At 36.9% G+C, this 22,538-nt stretch overlaps 3 non-coding genes across 3 annotated transcripts; all 3 read left to right on the top strand.

Moving 5' to 3' along the window:
• Positions 1 to 848: 848 nt before the first annotated feature.
• On the top strand, positions 849 to 932 carry TRNAL-CAA (transfer RNA leucine (anticodon CAA)). Its single transcript has one exon. It is a non-coding gene; the product is annotated as a tRNA-Leu (tRNA).
• Positions 933 to 3,764: 2,832 nt separating this feature from the next.
• On the top strand, positions 3,765 to 3,848 carry TRNAL-CAA (transfer RNA leucine (anticodon CAA)). Its single transcript has one exon. It is a non-coding gene; the product is annotated as a tRNA-Leu (tRNA).
• A 16,280-nt stretch (positions 3,849 to 20,128) lies between these two features.
• TRNAL-CAA (transfer RNA leucine (anticodon CAA)) lies at positions 20,129 to 20,212 on the top strand. Its single transcript has one exon. It is a non-coding gene; the product is annotated as a tRNA-Leu (tRNA).
• The last annotated feature ends 2,326 nt before the right edge of the window (positions 20,213 to 22,538 follow it).

Below are 22,538 nucleotides of genomic sequence, written 5' to 3'. Positions count from 1 at the left end.
GCAACCAAAAGAATTTTGAAGTACTTTAGAGGCACTAAATATCATGGTATATTCATGCCTAATTAAAAGAACAATAGCAAGAAAGCAAAGCCTAGCGACTTCAAGTCATTTTCACCTTTTCCAAGTACTTTCGTTATCTTTAAAAAACCCTTTCCTACAAAGTCATTGTCATTTACTCTTTATTCATAAAGTCATAAATTTCGTTTAGAATTGTTTTCAAAACACTTTTCGCTGTTCTTAAACCAGAAACAAACTTAACCATGAGTCAAATCACCGTAATGATAGTTCTTGAGACACATGTCCTAGGATCAATCTAGTCGATCCTGTAAGTTACCAAAAATTCATATATATTGGAAGACTAGCGTTTGTTTATCAGAAATCATTGGTAAACACCCACGCACTATTTTCCTTCAGATCAAACAATATGTACACCGCTAACAATCGTGAAAAAATTGTGAACCCCAGATATAACATCTTTTCCTTGTCACTACATAAAGTGTCATACATATGGGTTCTCTTAAAAGAATCTTCTCTAATATCATTGATAATATCTTCTAGTTGGTCATCCATATCATTATAACCTTCATCTATGTGTCACTTAGTTGGGTTTTTTGTCACTTCACCACCCTATTTCCATGTCGTATAATTTTCACAAATTCAATCACAACATCGATAATTCAATATTTCTTTCTTTCCATGTCTGTAAACACCACAAAAATTCGATTATAAAGATAAAGAGAGAAATGAGAAAAGATAAGTATAAGTCTAACCTCAAATATGGCAGAATCAAATCAAAACTGAGCATTCATAACATTGAGTTAAGTAATTAAGTAAAATATTGATATCAAGTCAGGATGGCCGAGTGGTCTAAGGCGCCAGACTCAAGTTCTGGTCTTCGTGAGAGGGCGTGGGTTCAAATCCCACTTCTGACAAAAATGTATTGTTTTTCCAATTTATTATCTTCAAAACTTGATGCTTAGGAAATTTATTTATGGCCCCATTAAATAAAATCTCGAGGTTTTTTCCTACCACCCCCAAATTATACTTGGGACCCACCATATTTCATTAATACCCATGTTACCCTTGTAAAAATTGAAGCATGGAATTTTCAAAATATCTAGAATTTTGATAAGTAACCGTTTTTTTAAAACACCCGGCAGTGACATATGTCTCAATAGGAGGAGTACCTATCATCAGTAATAGGCTTCTTAGTAGTTGGTTCCTTAATAATTATCTCAAGAGTAACCTTTATAGTATATGTTGCCTCTGCCTCAGAAGTATGGGGCACTTCTGTATCTGCTAGATGAGGAACATCAGTCTCTACCGATATAAAGTCTACTATTCTGAATGGGCCATTAAAGAAGGAGGTTTATATCAAACAACCACTAAATTTGAGATCAAAGAGAAATAAGAGATGGTGTATATACTAAAAAAAGGTTGTATATGGATTGAATATGCATCTAGAGCATGGAACAAATGAGTAAACAATTTTCTCATCAATATAGGATTAAAAAAATGAACATCAGAACATGTAGTATATGTAAAGGGATCAAATGGGCAAGATCAGACCATACCATGCATATATATAGATAATTTATTGGTCACATAATAAAATGAAATTGAAATAATAAGATTCAAATCTAGCATGATGAGTGAGTTTGAAATTTCTGACCTAGGGGACTTGGCTTACTTCCTAGGAATTTAATCTGTGAATACAAAAGGTTGAGATATCTTGCATCATAAGAAATATGCATTAAACAATTTGAAGAAATTCAAAATGAGTAATTACAATCCTGCAATCACTCATATGGAAACATTAATAAATTAAATAATGAAATAAAAGATGAGCTTCGAGATACAACCTTATATAAACATTTTGAATTTTCATTATACTTTGGACCCACAATATTTCACTAATACCCATGTTACCCTTGTAAAAATTGAAGCATGGAATTATCAAAATATCTAGAATTTTGATAAGTACCCATTTTTTAAAAACACCCAGAAGTTACCGGATATTTCGTCCATGAGTGAAAAATTCAGCAGTACAGCCAAGTCTTGCGAAGAAGGAGCTGTCTCACGAGGAGTAGTGACATATGTATCAATAGGAGGAGTAACCTACCTATCATCAGTAATAGTCTCCTTAGTAGTTGGTTCCTTAATAATTATCTCAAGAGTAACCTGTATAGTATATGTTGCCTCTGCCTCAGAAGTATGGAGCACTTCTGTATCTGCTGGATGGGGAACATCAATCTCTACCGATATAAAGTCTACTATTTTGAATGGGCCATTAAAGAAGGAGGTTTATATCAAACAACCACTAAATTTGAGATCAAAGGGAAAGAAGAGAAGGTGTATATGCTAAAAAAAGGTTGTATATGGATTGAAATATGCATCTAGAGCATGGAACAGATGAATAAACAATTTTCTCATCAATATAGGATTAAAAAAATACACATGAGAACATGTAGTATATTTAAAGGGATCAAATAGGAAATATCATATCATACCATGCATATATGTAGATGATTTATTGGTCACATGATAAAATGAAATTGAAATAATAAGATTCAAATCTAGCATGAAGAGTGAGTTTGAAATTTCTGACCTAAGGGGCTTGGCTTACTTCCTAGGAATTTAATCTGTGAATACAAAAGGTTGAGTTTTCTTGCATCATAAGAAAAATGCATAAAACAATTTGAATAAATTCAAAATGAGTAATTTCAATCCCGCAATCACTCATATGGAAACATTAATAAATTAAAGAATGAAATAAAAGATGAGCTTGTAGATACAACCTTATATAAAAAAATCATTGACTCACTAAGGTATCTATGTAACACAAAACTAGATATTTGTCAAAGTGTTGGCTTGCTAAGTAGGTTGATGGAGAAACCTAGAACATGTCACCTACTAGCAACCAAAAGAATTTTGAAGTACTTTAGAGGCACTAAATATCATGGTATATTCATGCCTAATTAAAAGAACAATAGCAAGAAAGCAAAGCCTAGCGACTTCAAGTCATTTTCACCTTTTCCAAGTACTTTCGTTATCTTTAAAAAACCCTTTCCTACAAAGTCATCGTCATTTACTCTTTATTCATAAAGTCATAAATTTCGTTTAGAATTGTTTTCAAAACACTTTTCGCTGTTCTTAAACCAGAAACAAACTTAACCATGAGTCAAATCACCGTAATGATAGTTCTTGAGACACATGTCCTAGGATCAATCTAGTCGATCCTGTAAGTTACCAAAAATTCATATATATTGGAAGACTAGCGTTTGTTTATCAGAAATCATTGGTAAACACCCACGCACTATTTTCCTTCAGATCAAACAATATGTACACCGCTAACAATCGTGAAAAAATTGTGAACCCCAGATATAACATCTTTTCCTTGTCACTACATAAAGTGTCATACATATGGGTTCTCTTAAAAGAATCTTCTCTAATATCATTGATAATATCTTCTAGTTGGTCATCCATATCATTATAACCTTCATCTATGTGTCACTTAGTTGGGTTTTTTGTCACTTCACCACCCTATTTCCATGTCGTATAATTTTCACAAATTCAATCACAACATCGATAATTCAATATTTCTTTCTTTCCATGTCTGTAAACACCACAAAAATTCGATTATAAAGATAAAGAGAGAAATGAGAAATAATAAGTATAAGTCTAACCTCAAATATGCCAGAATCAAATCAAAACTGAGCATTCATAACATTGAGTTAAGTAATTAAGTAAAATATTAATATCAAGTCAGGATGGCCGAGTGGTCTAAGGCGCTAGACTCAAGTTCTGGTCTTCGTGAGAGGGCATGGGTTCAAATCCCACTTCTGACAAAAATGTATTGTTTTTCCAATTTATTATCTTCAAAACTTGATGCTTAGGAAATTTATTTATGGCCCCATTAAATAAAATCTCGAGGTTTTTTCCTACCACCCCCAAATTATACTTGGGACCCACCATATTTCATTAATACCCATGTTACCCTTGTAAAAATTGAAGCATGGAATTTTCAAAATATCTAGAATTTTGATAAGTAACCGTTTTTTTAAAACACCTGGAAGTTATCGGATATTTCGTCCATGAGTGAAAAGTTTGACGAAGAAGGAGCTGTCTCATGAGGAGCAGTGACATATGTCTCAATAGGAGGAGTACCTATCATCAGTAATAGGCTTCTTAGTAGTTGGTTCCTTAATAATTATCTCAAGAGTAACCTTTATAGTATATGTTGCCTCTGCCTCAGAAGTATGGGGTGTAACACCCCGATAATAATAAAATAATTATTTAAATTGAGTTAATAATTTATTTATTAATTTAGTTAAATAAATTGGAAATTTTATTATTATTATTTTTGGATTATTATTATTATTCGGAAAATATATATATGTTGGAAATAAGAGAAAGAATCCCATTTTTGGTAAAAAGAAAGTTTCACGTGAAAATAGAGAAACGATCGTGAAAGAGGAAAAGGGCAAAGAGACAGAGAAAGGGCTGAAGGTTGAAGAGAGAAAAGCTTGGAGCTCAAAGATTTGTCGGATTAATCAGGTAAGGGGGGTTTATCGTCGATTAATGGGTATTATGAGATAATATGTGATGGGTGTAACACCTCAAAATTTGCCCTCCTCTCCTGGGACTAGCATTAACATATTTGCATATCATCTTACGACTTTAGGCATTTCATATTGCATATCATGTGGTTACAGTGTGCAAGCTATCTTCCCAAGTCTTGATCAGAAGATGAGGAAGTCAAAGTGCAAGCCTAGGGTTTACTGATTGATCATGGCCATCTGAGGATGGGGCTATGAATTAGGGTTTCATGATTCTCCAATGGATGTTGGTCTTCATCTTGATTACAATGATACATCATCATCATCATGGTTGGATGTCATCAGAAGATTGAAGAAGATTCCTTGAGATTAGGGTTTTGACCACTGGTCAACCCTAATCAGTTGCATTGGGCCAATCAGGGCTGGATCAGGAGATGAGGTTTCTGATGGTTATGGGGTTCATTTTGTGATTATATTGTGCCTATTGAGGCTAGGGTTTCACCCTTGAGCCATTTCAGTTGGAGATTGGGGCTTAATTTGATCTATGCATGGCCAAATTCATCTATCAGATGAAAAGTCAACTGTGGTCAACTGTACATGATCTGATGGATGTGGAGGTGGAAATGAGTTGGATACACTTCATTCATGTTGGAACAAGTGTTAAATGACATCTCAAAGCTTAAAAAGGAAGAAAATCAAGTCAGGACAAAAACTGCTAAAAATAGAAGGTGACTTGTGACTGAAGTTTCCAAAAATGGAAAGTTTTGGACCTCAAAGCCACGTGTCCAAGGAAGCTTCAAATGAAAATTTGTTCAACATGAAAGTTGTAGATTTTGTTCTCACCTTTCCAAAAAGTCCAAGAACTTGAAAATCCAATGTACGGTTTGCAAAATATGGCTCAGTGAATTTCAGAAAAGACCCGTAATCAGGAGGCCATAACTACCACATACTTTATCCAAATTGCAAGTTCTTTATATGCACAAACTCCATTTGACATGTACATTGAGGGTGCATCATTAGATTTGTTCAAAAATGGCCAAGGCAAAAAGTCACTTTTCAACTGGACAGTTGAATTGGATCAGGGGCAAAATTGTCCAAATGTCAAAATAATTGGAATTTTTGAATGGGACTTTTTCCAACACCTCAGGAATGGCATTTTAAGTGTGTTTGAATATTCATTTCATGGATAAGGCATGTAAATTGGATTTTGGCTTGGAAAATGAAATGCTAAAATTGGACATTTTGCAAATACAAGGTGAAATTGAGAAATACTCCACCAATTGGAATGAAACAAGTTTCTACAGTCCACATATGATATTTAGAAGGTGTATGTGCTGTCACTGAGGTGGCATGAGCTGTCTAAAGGAATTGACCATTTTGCCCTCACTTACAAAATTACCATTTCACTTAACATGTCAAAATTGCTAATTAGGTGGATTAAGCTTGGATTAAGTGCACATATATATTCATAATCATTGGTTAATCATAACAGAAAGTTGCATTTCCCAAAGTTGGATCTAGAAACTCTCCAAATTCTCAAAATTCTCTCAAGAACACAAAGCTTCAATTTCAAGTTTCTTCCTCATTCTTCAACCAAATCTCACGATTTTTGTTGCATTGGACTCACATCATCATCAACCTCGACTGTTTTGGGAGATTGGAGTGAAAAGCTTGGCCAATCGCAACTGTTCAAGAACACCTCAACAATGGCAAATTCGAATTGTGAGCTCTAGGATCAATCTCAATTGGAACTGGACGCACATATCACCTTCATCATCGTGTTTCTGCTGCTGTTTTCAAGAATTGAGCTCCAAGAACAACGATTCGAGCACTGCCATTCCAGGTTTGAGCAAAATTCGAATCTCACCAAATGCTTCATAATTATAGGCGTTAGAAAGATCATGAAATGTAGGTTTTGATGCTGTTTGTGGTTTAGAAAATGATTGCCTGTAGTGTGAGAAATCGCGATTTGAAAGTATGAACATAAACCCTAGGTTGCTTGATTCGTGTGATAGAGGAACAATTAGGACGAATAGATTGGATATTTGGAATGTGCTTGAGAAGACGAGTTCAACGACTATATGCATGTCCATTTCTTTTGACTTTTGATGTTCTTCGTTTTTTTCATTTTTCTGGATTTGTTTTGGTGAGAACGAAGAAGAAGAGCAGTTTGATCCATTTTTCAGTTTGAAAATTCAAAACTCGTGTTTCCCGCTCCCGCTCAAATAATTACAGAATTGCCATTGTCTTTTTTTAATTATTTCATTTAATTTCTAAAAAATATTTAACACATTAAAAAATCCATAAAAAATAGCAAAAAAAATCCTAAAAATATGGAGATTTTTTCTATGACTTTGTTGACTTGTGTAGGATTTTTTTGACCTATTGGTCAAAGTTGTGCTTGGCAAATATTTTATTTGGCATAGGCTTTTCTAATGTATGTCACATTTTGATACATTTTGGCAATTTGATCATGAAATACTCATATCATAAAATAAATGGCTGAAAATTTTTGTGGTGGTTCTTGACTCATTGAGGATTATTTATATGTAAATTTCATGAATTTTTGATACCTGGTCAGAGAGCAGCAAATTCTGGAACTTAGGTGTGACAATTTGTGTCACACCTCTTGATGTCAACTTGTGGAATTTAATTGATTGACCTATACATGTTAGAATTGAATGAAATTTTGCATGGTGAATTGTTGACATGTTAGGATGCTTGATGAATTTTTGTAGAATTTTTCACTGCATTTTCAATTTGATCATGATTTTTCATTTCTGGTGATTGAATTTGCAAGCTCATGTGACCTAGGTTGATAGGATGATTGAGAAATGCTCATGTTGTATTGTATGGCCATGAAATTTGATATGCATGAACTAGACACATGTTAAGACCTCCCTGTTTTGGTCTCATCCATTTCTTTTTTGTTTTCAATGAGATATGAATTTTTGAAGTGGATGTATGCATTGATGTTGTGATTTGGAGCCTATGATTGTGTCTGTTTTTGTTGATTTTCATTGGCATGGTTCCCTTTGCCCAATTAAGCTCAAATTTGGTATGCTAGACCTTGATTGACCCCTGTTTAGGTGTAATTAATTTGAGAATTTTTGGATGTGTTTTGGTATGGATTTGAATGCAATACTTCTGTTTGTATGTTTGATGCTTCATTTGAACCAATATGGATTGTTTTGTGCATGAATTGAACATGATGGATGATATAAACATGAGACCAATGATGTTTGCTCTTGTTTGATGATAATTTGGTGTTGATTGATGAATGCCTTGCTGTTTTAAATTTTTTCTTGCTTTTGGACCCTAGGCTTGGCCTAGTGGTCTAGTTGCTAATATTTGCTTGATTTTTCAGGATCAAAAGCATAATGCACATGGAGAATGATCCAAATCAATTTTGATTGATGTTGTTGATGTTTGTACACTAACATAATTGTGTTTTGTAGGTTGTAAAGCATAGGCTTGAGCTTTGGCTTGCTTTGTTTGTGCATAGCTTGTATAGTTTGTCTGATTGAACTTGCTGTTTGGTTTTGTCTGTCTGAGTACTAACTGTGTTTGACTGTTTCCAGGTACTTTAGTTGCTCAGTTCCTTGTGAACTATTGCTTTGCTTTGCTTTGCTTAAGCAACTTGCATAGAGGTATAACTTTCTAACTTCATGTAGTCTGGAGACCCGGCTGTTACCGGGCCGGGCAAATTGTCTGAAGTCCTCCTTAAGAGGCAATGATTGTGGTTGTTTATTTTTAAGCCCAAGCAGGTGAAAGTCCTTTAAATAAGGCAATTGGTGGAAGGTAGGGGTATGCAGCCTACCCCCCACTATTCAGTGAGTCTTCTCCTTGCTCCTATTACATGGTTGTAGCATTGAGATCAAAAGCCCAAGATCTGTTGTGTCAGAGTCATCGAGTATAAAAGGGTTCCCCTATTCTGGACCCATGCTCATTTGTCAGCTCTCCCTGGTTAGGGATATGAGCTGTGAGGTCTGATCCTCACTTCATCCCATCATCTGCTTCACCTTAGTCTCGTAATGGCAAGGTTAAGAGCAAACACAGCCCATACAGACGACTTGCTGAGTCAGTCAAACCTATTGTGTGAGCCCCTTGTTTGGCTATAGCGTGTGCTCTGTGAATCTCTGATTGACATGCTTGTTTGAGATGCCTGTTCTCATTTGATATATGATGTATGCTTGTATGCTTTCTTCTTTCCTGGTTAGGATTAGATCGCACTGATGCAAGTAGGTAGAAACCTGAACTTAGGGTGACTTTGCATGACAACATTAGGCTCGAGTCTCAGCTCCCTAGTGTCGTGTTTTCCCCTCGGTTTCTGGTTAGCAATTTAGTCCCTTTCAGGGGAACTACATCGCCCTGATCCTTGTTCCAGACAAGGTATGTAGGCAGGTGGTCGTGCGAGACCACTCCGGGCAACCTTTTTCTTTTTTGCGTGTGTTTACTTGTTATCTGATTGTGTGTTTGGCTCGGATGCCGACGTAAGCCCAGTGATTGGCAGTCGGGCTCCACGTTTGCCCCTTTGAGTGTGTTTTGGTTCGGATGCCGACGTAATTCCATCCAGTGGTTGTCGGGCTCCATGTTTGCCATCTGACCTGTGTGTTTGTTTGTTGTTTGGCGTGCGTAAGCCGAACTACAGTGGCTCTGATTCTTGTTCCAGACAAGATATGTAGGCATAAGGTGCGACGCCTTATCGAGCCCGTTTCTCTTAACCCCACCTGCGTTCCCGTGTGTGTGTGTGTGATGTTTAGCAACCTTTTCTTTATTCTAGGACGTGGATCCCTAGGAATACCTAGGACGTGAGGGGTGCTAATACCTTCCCCTCGCGTAACCGACTCCCTTACCCTGTCTCTTTGGTCGCAAGACCATTTCCTTTCCAGGTTTTTCTGAGCGTTTCCTTTCCCTATCTTGGGATAAATAACGTTTAGTGGCGGCTCTGTGTGTTTTGTTTTCGAGTCTCGCCGGTTGATTTTTCGCAGGATGCGACAATGGGTAGTGATAAGCCGTTAATTTGACCCTAATTGGGATTGTTGATGCTGAAGAATTGAATTGGATAAATTGTATTTAGACTGTAATTGAATCTGTGTTTGGGTTAGTTGTGAGATTCCGAACGTATAGCTTTTTACGGAATCGGAATCAGAGGTCCGGAAGTCCTCCAACGGCGGAAAATGCGGAGAATTCTGCATTCTGCCTTGTGTTAGCGCAGGAACTGCTGTGTTGTCTGCGTTAACCGGTTAACCCAGGGCGTTAACCGGTTAACACTGTTGCGAATTGTGAAATTGGTGATGTTTTGCCTGCGTTAACCGGTTAACCCAGGGCGTTAACCGGTTAACACTGTTAAGTTTTGGGCAGTGAGCGTGTTTTGCCTGCGTTAACCGGTTAACCCAGGGCGTTAACCGGTTAACACTGTGCAGAGTGGAAAAATTGGCTTTTTAATGTTGTGTACATAATTGAGAGTTGGCCTATGTTGGCGTATGATGTAATAGGGATTATTCCCGCTGTTTTGAGCAGTATAGGTATTAGTAGAGTGTGCTAATACTGTGTTTAATTGATTTACATGATAATGATGTGTTGATACATGTGTTGATGATGTATGATGATGTGCATAATGCTATGAATGTATATATTATGCATGTATTTGTGAATGGACTGTTGTATGGCTTAGAGTGTGAGCATATGTCCATTGTGAATTGTTGTTGATGCTGCCTTGCTAGATGATTAGCGTGCATAGCATAGCCTTCGGGGCTGTAGCTAATTCCCATGGTGAGGAATTAGTGAGTGAATCATTGTGGATTTGTTGTTGATGTTTGCATGCTAGATGATTAGTGTGCATAGTCTAGCCTTCGGGGCTGTAGCTAATTCCCATGGTGAGGAATTAGTGAGTGAGTCACTAGGTCTCAAATGAGTGGGACTAGTGAGCTTAGTAGCCGTATCTGGAGGGATCGGTGAGCTTGAACTATATGTTCAAGAATAGTCGGTACCGCATGTGTGGAGTCTCATTGCATAATGTATGTATGGCGTATAATATGAATGGATGTATTCCAATATTATACGTGTGTTTGTGTTGTTGTGGAGTATGATTTGAGATTATACTTGTGCTTTATGCTGGTGTTGAGTATGATGTTGAGCTGATGTGCTGTTACTGATTGTATGTTGCGATTAGGGTGATTAATGTGTTAAATTACTTAACATGACATTATATTCTATAATGCTTATTATATTGATTGAGGAACTCACCCTTACAACTATTTTTCAGGTAACGAGAAATGAGTTGAGTAGAAGCGAATGCTTGGAGTCTAGTGTAGTTTCCTTAGTGGGTCGTGCTCTGATAGATGTAACATCGGGATGGGATATTTACCTTGTTGAATAATTTACCTGTGAATGTTACATGTTTTACATGATTGAGGAGATCTCTATCCGTTGCGTTTTATGCAAATGTTTATGTTTTGAATTAATAAAAGAGCATGACCGTTATATGGTTGAATGGTGTGAATATTATGTGTGACACCCTTGAATGGCATAATTACTCTGAATTGTTATATGTTTATTATTTTTAATTAAATATTTGGGGTATTTTAGAAGGGTGTTACATTAGTGGTATCAGAGCATAGTCGGTCGAGTCGAGTCGTAATTATTCTGTTTCCCCTGTACGGTATAGGTGTTGTGTAACCCTATCAGTACTCATTGTTTTAGTTTGTTTGGGTTTTCAGAATAGAGATGGCTGGAAGAGGTAGAGATGATGCTGCGATTGCTGAGGCTCTGGGTATGCTAGCTGGAGTACTTGGAGGAAATCCGAATGTTGTGGGAATGGGAGCTGCTCGTCAACTGAGTGAGTTCCAGAAGAACAATCCTCCAATGTTCAAGGGAGCATACGATCCAGATGGCGCTCAGAAGTGGTTGAAGGAGATCGAGAGGATCTTCCGAGTAACTGAGTGTGCCGATAACCAGAAGGTCAGGTTCGGTACGCATATGCTGTCAGAAGAAGCAGATGATTGGTGGGTTGCTACCCGCACTGAGTTGGAAAATGCTGGGAATGCTGAGATCACTTGGGCTGTATTCAGAGAGAGATTTCTGAGGAAGTACTTTCCAGAGGATGTCAGAGGAAAGAAAGAGATAGAGTTCTTGGAATTGAAGCAGGGTAACAGGTCTGTTACTGAGTATGCTGCTAAGTTCACAGAGCTGTCCAAGTATTATACTCCTTATAATGAGGCTGCTGGAGAATTTTCGAAATGTGTGAAGTTTGAGAACGGGTTGCGTCCTGAGATCAAACAGGCTATTGGATATCAGCGGATCAGAGTGTTTTCTGACTTGGTTGACTGTTGCAGGATTTTTGAACAGGATTCCAAAGCCAGAGCAGAGAGCTATCAACAGAGAGTTGATAGGAAAGGCAAGAATCAGAATGATCGGGGAAAACCGTATGCAGCTGGCAAAGGTTTCCAGAAGCAGAGTGGGATGAAGAGGCCTAGTGGGGGAGACTCTAGTGCCCCTGCTAAGTGTTATAGATGTGGTCGGGCTGGACATCGTGTCCATGAGTGTACCAGTGCTGAGATGAAGTGTTTCAAGTGTGGCAAAGGTGGTCATTTGGCTGCAGAGTGTCGGTTGAAGACTGTAACTTGTTTCAACTGTGGAGAGTTGGGTCATATCAGTCCACAGTGTCCTAAGCCGAAGAAAGAGAATCAGTCAGGAGGCAAGTTCTTTGCTTTATCGGGTTCTGAGACTTCTGCAGATGATCGTTTGATCCGAGGTACGTGTTATATTAATGGCTTTCCTCTTGTAGCTATTATTGACACCGGTGCTACTCATTCCTTTATATCTTTGGATTGTGCTGTGAAACTTAAGTTAGAGATATCTGAGATGTATGGTAGTATGGTGATTGATACTCCTTGTAAGGGTTCAGTGACTACTACTTCAGTTTGTTTGAATTGTCCTTTGAGTATTTTTGGTAGAGACTTTGGGATAGACCTTGTGTGTCTTCCGTTAGTGCAGATTGATGTTATCTTGGGAATGAACTGGTTGGTGTTTAACCGAGTTTCTATTAACTGTTTTGATAAGACTGTGATATTTCCTGAGATTGAAGAAGGAAAGAGTTTGTTTCTATCAGCCAAGCAGGTGAATGAGGAAGTAGCAGATGGGGCGGAGTTGTTTATGCTGTTAGCGACTTTAGAGGCTAAAGATAAATTGGCGATTTGTGATCTAGCCGTGGTGTGTGATTTTCCTGATGTGTTTCCAGAAGAAGTGAATGAATTACCGCCAGAGCGTGAAGTTGAGTTCTCGATTGATTTGGTACCTGGTACTAGACCGATATCGATGGCTCCGTACCGTATGTCTGCTGTTGAGTTAATTGAATTGAAGAGTCAGTTGGAAGATCTGTTGGATAAGAAATTTATTCGTCCGAGTGTGTCACCGTGGGGTGCACCAGTGTTATTGGTTAAGAAGAAAGAAGGTACTATGAGGTTGTGTGTGGACTACAGGCAACTGAATAAAGTAACGATCAAGAATCGGTATCCTTTGCCGAGGATTGATGATTTGATGGATCAGTTGGTTGGTGCGAGTGTGTTCAGCAAGATAGATTTGAGATCTGGGTATCATCAGATACGTGTGAAAACTGAGGATATTCAGAAGACTGCTTTCAGAACAAGGTATGGACATTATGAGTATTCTGTAATGCCTTTTGGTGTGACTAATGCGCCTGGAGTATTTATGGAGTATATGAATAGGATTTTCCACCCGTACCTAGATAAGTTTGTTGTGGTGTTTATTGATGATATTTTGGTGTATTCGAAATCTGAAGAAGAGCATGCTGAGCATTTGAGAGTGGTTTTAGAAGTTCTACGAGAAAAGAAGTTGTTTGCTAAACTATCCAAGTGTGAATTTTGGTTAGAAGAGGTTAGTTTTCTTGGTCATGTGATTTCAAGAGGTGGTGTTGCTGTTGATCCTTCTAAGATAGAAGCGGTGTCTAAGTGGGAAGCTCCGAAGTCTGTTGCTGAGATTCGAAGTTTTCTTGGATTGGCTGGTTATTATAGGAAGTTCATTGAGGGATTTTCTAAGTTGGCGTTACCGTTGACGATGTTGACTAGAAAGGGGCAAGCATTTGTTTGGGACTCAAAATGTGAAGAAGGTTTCCAAGAGTTAAAGAGAAGGTTGACTACTGCTCCTATTCTGATATTACCGAGTTCGTCGGAATCATTTGAGGTTTACTGTGATGCTTCATTGTTGGGCTTGGGTGGTGTGTTGATGCAGAATAAGCAGGTTATAGCTTATGCTTCGAGACAACTGAGGGTTCATGAGAGGAACTATCCGACACACGATTTAGAGTTGGCAGCTGTGGTGTTTGTTCTGAAGTTATGGAGGCATTACTTGTATGGTTCAAGATTTGAGGTTTTCAGTGACCATAAGAGTTTAAAGTATTTGTTTGATCAGAAAGAGCTGAATATGAGACAGAGGAGATGGTTAGAATTTCTGAAGGATTATGACTTTGGTTTGAATTACCATCCGGGTAAAGCAAACGTAGTAGCTGATGCATTGAGTCGGAAATCATTGCATATGTCTATGTTAATGGTTAGAGAATGGGATTTAATTGAGCAGCTTAGAGACTTGAGTTTGGTGTGTGAGAGTACTCACAATAGTGTTAAATTGGGAATGTTGAAGTTAACAAGTGGTATTCTGGATGAGATCAGAGAGGGTCAGAAATCCGATGTGTTTTTGGTTGATAAGTTGACTTTAGTGAATCAAGGTCAAGGTGGTGAATTCAGAGTTGATGAGAATGGCGTTTTGAAATTTGGTAATCGGGTGTGCATTCCGGATGTTACCGAACTTAAGAAGAGTATTCTTGAAGAAGGACATCGTAGTGGCTTGAGTATTCATCCTGGAGCTACGAAGATGTATCATGATTTGAAAAAGTTATTTTGGTGGCCGGGAATGAAAAGAGAAATTGCGAGTTTTGTTTATTCCTGTTTGACTTGTCAGAAGTCAAAGATTGAGCATCAGAAGCCGTCTGGGCTAATGCAACCGTTGGCTATTCCAGAGTGGAAGTGGGATAGTATCAGTATGGATTTTGTTTCTGGGTTGCCGAGGACAAATAAGAATTTTGAAGCCATTTGGGTGATTGTTGACAGATTGACAAAGTCGGCTCATTTCATTCCGATCAGAATGGATTATCCGTTAGAGAGATTAGCCGAGTTGTATATTGAGAAGATTGTAAGTTTGCATGGTATTCCGTCGAGTATTGTTTCAGACAGAGATCCTAGATTTACATCGAAGTTCTGGGAAGGTTTGCAGAGGGCTTTGGGAACTAAGCTGAGATTGAGTTCTGCATATCATCCGCAGACTGATGGTCAGACTGAGAGGACGATTCAGTCACTAGAGGATCTTTTGAGGGCTTGTGTTTTGGAAAAAGGAGGTGCTTGGGATTGTTATTTACCTTTGATTGAGTTTACCTACAACAATAGTTTTCATTCGAGCATTGGTATGGCACCGTTTGAAGCTTTGTATGGTAGGAGTTGTCGGACATCTTTGTGTTGGTATGAGTCCGGTGAGAGTGCTGTGGTTGGACCGGAGATTGTTCAACAGACTACGGAAAAGATTAAGATGATTCAGGAGAAGATGAGGATTGCTCAGAGTCGTCAGAAGAGTTATCATGATAAGAGGAGGAAGTCACTTGAGTTCCAAGAGGGAGATCATGTGTTTCTTCGTGTTACTCCGATAACTGGTGTTGGTCGAGCTTTGAAGTCGAAGAAGTTGACACCTCGATTTATTGGTCCTTATCAGATTTTAGAGAGGATAGGGGAGGTAGCCTATCGTGTCGCTTTACCGCCGTCGCTTGCGAATTTGCATGAGGTTTTTCATGTGTCTCAGTTGAGGAGGTACATCCATGATCCGTCGCATGTAGTCCAAGTAGATGATGTACAGGTGAGAGATAACCTGACTGTTGAGACATCACCTATGAGGATCGAGGATCGAGAGTTGAAGCAGTTGCGGGGTAAAGAGATTGCCTTGGTGAAGGTAGCTTGGGGAGGACCAGCAGGTGGCAACGTGACTTGGGAACTGGAGAGTAAGATGAAGGAGTCTTACCCAGAGTTGTTCGCTTGAGGTATGTTTTCGAGGACGAAAACTCTTTTAGTGGGGGAGAGTTGTAACACCCCGATAATAATAAAATAATTATTTAAATTGAGTTAATAATTTATTTATTAATTTAGTTAAATAAATTGGAAATTTTATTATTATTATTTTTGGATTATTATTATTATTCGGAAAATATATATATGTTGGAAATAAGAGAAAGAATCCCATTTTTGGTAAAAAGAAAGTTTCACGTGAAAACAGAGAAACGATCGTGAAAGAGGAAAAGGGCAAAGAGACAGAGCAAGGGCTGAAGGTTGAAGAGAGAAAAGCTTGGAGCTCAAAGATTTGCCGGATTAATCAGGTAAGGGGGGTTTATCGTCGATTAATGGGTATTATGAGATAATATGTGATGGGTAGTGATAAGCCGTTAATTTGACCCTAATTGGGATTGTTGATGCTGAAGAATTGAATTGGATAAATTGTATTTAGACTGTAATTGAATCTGTGTTTGGGTTAGTTGTGAGATTCCGAACGTATAGCTTTTTACGGAATCGGAATCAGAGGTCCGGAAGTCCTCCAACGGCGGAAAATGCGGAGAATTCTGCATTCTGCCTTGTGTTAGCGCAGGAACTGCTGTGTTGTCTGCGTTAACCGGTTAACCCAGGGCGTTAACCGGTTAACACTGTTGCGAATTGTGAAATTGGTGTTGTTTTGCCTGCGTTAACCGGTTAACCCAGGGCGTTAACCGGTTAACACTGTTAAGTTTTGGGCAGTGAGCGTGTTTTGCCTGCGTTAACCGGTTAACCCAGGGCGTTAACCGGTTAACACTGTGCAGAGTGGAAAAATTGGCTTTTTAATGTTGTGTACATAATTGAGAGTTGGCCTATGTTGGCGTATGATGTAATAGGGATTATTCCCGCTGTTTTGAGCAGTATAGGTATTAGTAGAGTGTGCTAATACTGTGTTTAATTGATTTACATGATAATGATGTGTTGATACATGTGTTGATGATGTATGATGATGTGCATAATGCTATGAATGTATATATTATGCATGTATTTGTGAATGGACTGTTGTATGGCTTAGAGTGTGAGCATATGTCCATTGTGAATTGTTGTTGATGCTGCCTTGCTAGACGATTAGCGTGCATAGCATAGCCTTCGGGGCTGTAGCTAATTCCCATGGTGAGGAATTAGTGAGTGAATCATTGTGGATTTGTTGTTGATGTTTGCATGCTAGATGATTAGTGTGCATAGTCTAGCCTTCGAGGTTGTAGCTAATTCCCATGGTGAGGAATTAGTGAGTGAGTCACTAGGTCTCAAATGAGTGGGACTAGTGAGCTTAGTAGCCGTATCTGGAGGGATCGGTGAGCTTGAACTATATGTTCAAGAATAGTCGGTACCGCATGTGTGGAGTCTCATTGCACAATGTATGTATGGCGTATAATATGAATGGATGTATTCCAATATTATACGTGTGTTTGTGTTGTTGTGGAGTATGATTTGAGATTATACTTGTGCTTTATGCTGGTGTTGAGTATGATGTTGAGCTGATGTGCTGTTACTGATTGTATGTTGCGATTAGGGTGATTAATGTGTTAAATTACTTAACATGACATTATATTCTATAATGCTTATTATATTGATTGAGGAACTCACCCTTACAACTATTTTTCAGGTAACGAGAAATGAGTTGAGTAGAAGCGAATGCTTGGAGTCTAGTGTAGTCTCCTTAGTGGGTCGTGCTCTGATAGATGTAACATCGGGATGGGATATTTACCTTGTTGAATAATTTACCTGTGAATGTTACATGTTTTACATGATTGAGGAGATCTCTATCCGTTGCGTTTTATGCAAATGTTTATGATTTGAATTAATAAAAGAGCATGACCGTTATATGGTTGAATGGTGTGAATATTATGTGTGACACCCTTGAATGGCATAATTACTCTGAATTGTTATATGTTTATTATTTTTAATTAAATATTTGGGGTATTTTAGAAGGGTGTTACATGGGGCACTTCTGTATCTGCTAGATGAGGAACATCAGTCTCTACCGATATAAAGTCTACTATTTTGAATGGGCCATTAAAGAAGGAGGTTTATATCAAACAACCACTAAATTTGAGATCAAAGGGAAATAAGAGAAGGTGTATATACTAAAAAAAGGTTGTATATGGATTGAATATGCATCTAGAGCATGGAACAAATGAGTAAACAATTTTCTCATCAATATAGGATTAAAAAAATGAACATCAGAACATGTAGTATATGTAAAGGGATCAAATGGGCAAGATCAGACCATACCATGCATATATATAGATAATTTATTGGTCACATAATAAAATGAAATTGAAATAATAAGATTCAAATCTAGCATGATGAGTGAGTTTGAAATTTCTGACCTAGGGGACTTGGCTTACTTCCTAGGAATTTAATCTGTGAATACAAAAGGTTGAGATATCTTGCATCATAAGAAATATGCATTAAACAATTTGAAGAAATTCAAAATGAGTAATTACAATCCTGCAATCACTCATATGGAAACATTAATAAATTAAATAATGAAATAAAAGATGAGCTTCGAGATACAACCTTATATAAACATTTTGAATTTTCATTATACTTGGGACCCACAATATTTCACTAATACCCATGTTACCCTTGTAAAAATTGAAGCATGGAATTATCAAAATATCTAGAATTTTGATAAGTACCCATTTTTTAAAAACACCCAGAAGTTACCGGATATTTCGTCCATGAGTGAAAAATTCAGCAGTACAGCCAAGTCTTGCGAAGAAGGAGCTGTCTCACGAGGAGTAGTGACATATGTATCAATAGGAGGAGTAACCTACCTATCATCAGTAATAGTCTCCTTAGTAGTTGGTTCCTTAATAATTATCTCAAGAGTAACCTGTATAGTATATGTTGCCTCTGCCTCAGAAGTATGGGGCACTTCTGTATCTGCTGGATGGGGAACATCAATCTCTACCGATATAAAGTCTACTATTTTGAATGGGCCATTAAAGAAGGAGGTTTATATCAAACAACCACTAAATTTGAGATCAAAGGGAAAGAAGAGAAGGTGTATATGCTAAAAAAAGGTTGTATATGGATTGAAATATGCATCTAGAGCATGGAACAGATGAATAAACAATTTTCTCATCAATATAGGATTAAAAAAATACACATGAGAACATGTAGTATATTTAAAGGGATCAAATAGGAAATATCATATCATACCATGCATATATGTAGATGATTTATTGGTCACATGATAAAATGAAATTGAAATAATAAGATTCAAATCTAGCATGAAGAGTGAGTTTGAAATTTCTGACCTAAGGGGCTTGGCTTACTTCCTAGGAATTTAATCTGTGAATACAAAAGGTTGAGTTTTCTTGCATCATAAGAAATATGCATAAAACAATTTGAAGAAATTCAAAATGAGTAATTTCAATCCTGCAATCACTCATATGGAAACATTAATAAATTAAAGAATGAAATAAAAGATGAGCTTGTAGATACAACCTTATATAAAAAAATCATTGACTCACTAAGGTATCTATGTAACACAAAACTAGATATTTGTCAAAGTGTTGGCTTGCTAAGTAGGTTGATGGAGAAACATAGAACATGTCATCTACTAGCAACCAAAAGAATTTTGAAGTACTTTAGAGGCACTAAATATCATGGTATATTCATGCCTAATTAAAAGAACAATAGCAAGAAAGCAAAGCCTAGCGACTTCAAGTCATTTTCACCTTTTCCAAGTACTTTCGTTATCTTTAAAAAACCCTTTCCTACAAAGTCATCGTCATTTACTCTTTATTCATAAAGTCATAAATTTCGTTTAGAATTGTTTTCAAAACACTTTTCGCTGTTCTTAAACCAGAAACAAACTTAACCATGAGTCAAATCACCGTAATGATAGTTCTTGAGACACATGTCCTAGGATCAATCTAGTCGATCCTGTAAGTTACCAAAAATTCATATATATTGGAAGACTAGCGTTTGTTTATCAGAAATCATTGGTAAACACCCACGCACTATTTTCCTTCAGATCAAACAATATGTACACCGCTAACAATCGTGAAAAAATTGTGAACCCCAGATATAACATCTTTTCCTTGTCACTACATAAAGTGTCATACATATGGGTTCTCTTAAAAGAATCTTCTCTAATATCATTGATAATATCTTCTAGTTGGTCATCCATATCATTATAACCTTCATCTATGTGTCACTTAGTTGGGTTTTTTGTCACTTCACCACCCTATTTCCATGTCGTATAATTTTCACAAATTCAATCACAACATCGATAATTCAATATTTCTTTCTTTCCATGTCTGTAAACACCACAAAAATTCGATTATAAAGATAAAGAGAGAAATGAGAAAAGATAAGTATAAGTCTAACCTCATATATGCCAGAATCAAATCAAAACTGAGCATTCATAACATTGAGTTAAGTAATTAAGTAAAATATTAATATCAAGCCAGGATGGCCGAGTGGTCTAAGGCGCCAGACTCAAGTTCTGGTCTTCGTGAGAGGGCGAGGGTTCAAATCCCACTTCTGACAAAAATGTATTATTTTTCCAATTTATTATCTTCAAAACTTGATGCTTAGGAAATTTATTTATGGCCCCATTAAATAAAATCTCGAGGTTTTTTCCTACCACCCCCAAATTATACTTGGGACCCACCATATTTCATTAATACCCATGTTACCCTTGTAAAAATTGAAGCATGGAATTTTTAAAATATCTAGAATTTTGATAAGTAACCGTTTTTTTAAAACACCCGGAAGTTACCGGATATTTCGTCCATGAGTGAAAAGTTTGACGAAGAAGGAGCTGTCTCATGAGGAGCAGTGACATATGTCTCAATAGGAGGAGTAGCTATCATCAGTAATAGGCTTCTTAGTAGTTGGTTCCTTAATAATTATCTCAAGAGTAACCTTTATAGTATATGTTGCCTCTGCCTCAGAAGTATGGGGCACTTCTGTATCTGCTAGATGAGGAACATTAGTCTCTACCGATATAAAGTCTACTATTTTGAATGGGCCACTAAAGAAGGAGGTTTATATCAAACAACCACTAAATTTGAGATCAAAGGGAAATAAGAGAAGGTGTATATACTAAAAAAAGGTTGTATATGGATTGAATATGCATCTAGAGCATGGAATAAATGAGTAAACAATTTTCTCATCAATATAGGATTAAAAAATGAACATCAGAACATGTAGTATATGTAAAGGGATCAAATGGGCAAGATCAGATCATACCATGCATATATATAGATAATTTATTGGTCACATAATAAAATGAAATTGAAATAATAAGATTCAAATCTAGCATGATGAGTGAGTTTGAAATTTCTGACCTAGGGGACTTGGCTTACTTCCTAGGAATTTAATCTGTGAATACAAAAGGCTGAGATATCTTGCATCATAAGAAATATGCATTAAACAATTTGAAGAAATTCAAAATGAGTAATTACAATCCTGCAATCACTCATATGGAAACATTAATAAATTAAAGAATGAAATAAAAGATGAGCTTCGAGATACAACTTTATATAAACATTTTGAATTTTCATTATACTTGGGATCCACAATATTTCACTAATACCCATGTTACCCTTGTAAAAATTGAAGCATGGAATTTTCAAAATATCTAGAATTTTGATAAGCACCCGTTTTTTTAAAACACCCAGAAGTTACCGGATATTTCGTCCATGAGTGAAAAATTCAGCAGTACAGCCAAGTCTTGCGAAGAAGGAGTTGTCTCACGAGGAGCAGTGACATATGTATCAATAGGAGGAGTAACCTACCTATCATCAATAATAGTCTCCTTAGTAGTTGGTTCCTTAATAATTATCTCAAGAGTAACCTGTATAGTATATGTTGCCTCTGCCTCAAAAGTATGGGGCACTTCTGTATCTGCTGGATGGGGAACATCAATCTCTACCGATATAAAGTCTACTATTTTGAATGGACCATTAAAGAAGGAGGTTTATATCAAACAACCACTAAATTTGAGATCAAAGGGAAAGAAGAGAAGGTGCATATGCTAAAAAAAGGTTGTATATGGATTGAAATATGCATCTAGAGCATGGAACAAATGAATAAACAATTTTCTCATCAATATAGGATTAAAAAAATGCACATCAGAATATATAGTATATTTAAAGGGATCAAATGGGCAATATCATATCATACCATGCATATATGTAGATGATTTATTGGTCACATGATAAAATGAAATTGAAATAATAAGATTCAAATCTAGCATGAAGAGTGAGTTTGAAATTTCTGACCTAAGGGACTTGGCTTACTTCCTAGGAATTTAATATGTGAATACAAAAGGTTGAGTTTTCTTGCATCATAAGAAATATGCATAAAACAATTTGAAGAAATTCAAAATGAGTAATTACAATCCTGCAATCACTCATATGAAAACATTAATAAATTAAAGAATGAAATAAAAAATGAGCTTGTGGATACAACCTTATATAAACAAATCATTGACTCGCTAAGGTATCTATGTAACACAAGACTAGATATTTGTCAAAGTGTTGGCTTGCTAAGTAGGTTGAAGGAGAAGCCTAGAACATGTCACCTACTAGCAACCAAAAGAATTTTGAAGTACTTTAGAGGCACTAAATATCATGGTATATTCATGCCTAATTAAAAGAACAAGAGTAAGAAAGCAATGCCTAGCGACATCAAAATTACGGTGTTTTTAAAAATAGTCATTTTAGTTGATTCTGGCTGTTAAAACCGCCCTAATATGATTTTAAACCGCCACAATTTCCCTTTTTTGCGGTGTTACATTAAGGAGAGATCAAGATGAATTAAAGAGTAAATTAGGATATTTGTTCATGATTGGAGAAAATTCAAAATC

The sequence above is a fragment of the Lathyrus oleraceus genome, chromosome 2 (assembly GCF_024323335.1).
Source record: "Lathyrus oleraceus cultivar Zhongwan6 chromosome 2, CAAS_Psat_ZW6_1.0, whole genome shotgun sequence".
Lineage (NCBI taxonomy): Eukaryota > Viridiplantae > Streptophyta > Magnoliopsida > Fabales > Fabaceae > Lathyrus > Lathyrus oleraceus.
This window is presented reverse-complemented; position numbering and strand designations above follow the sequence as displayed.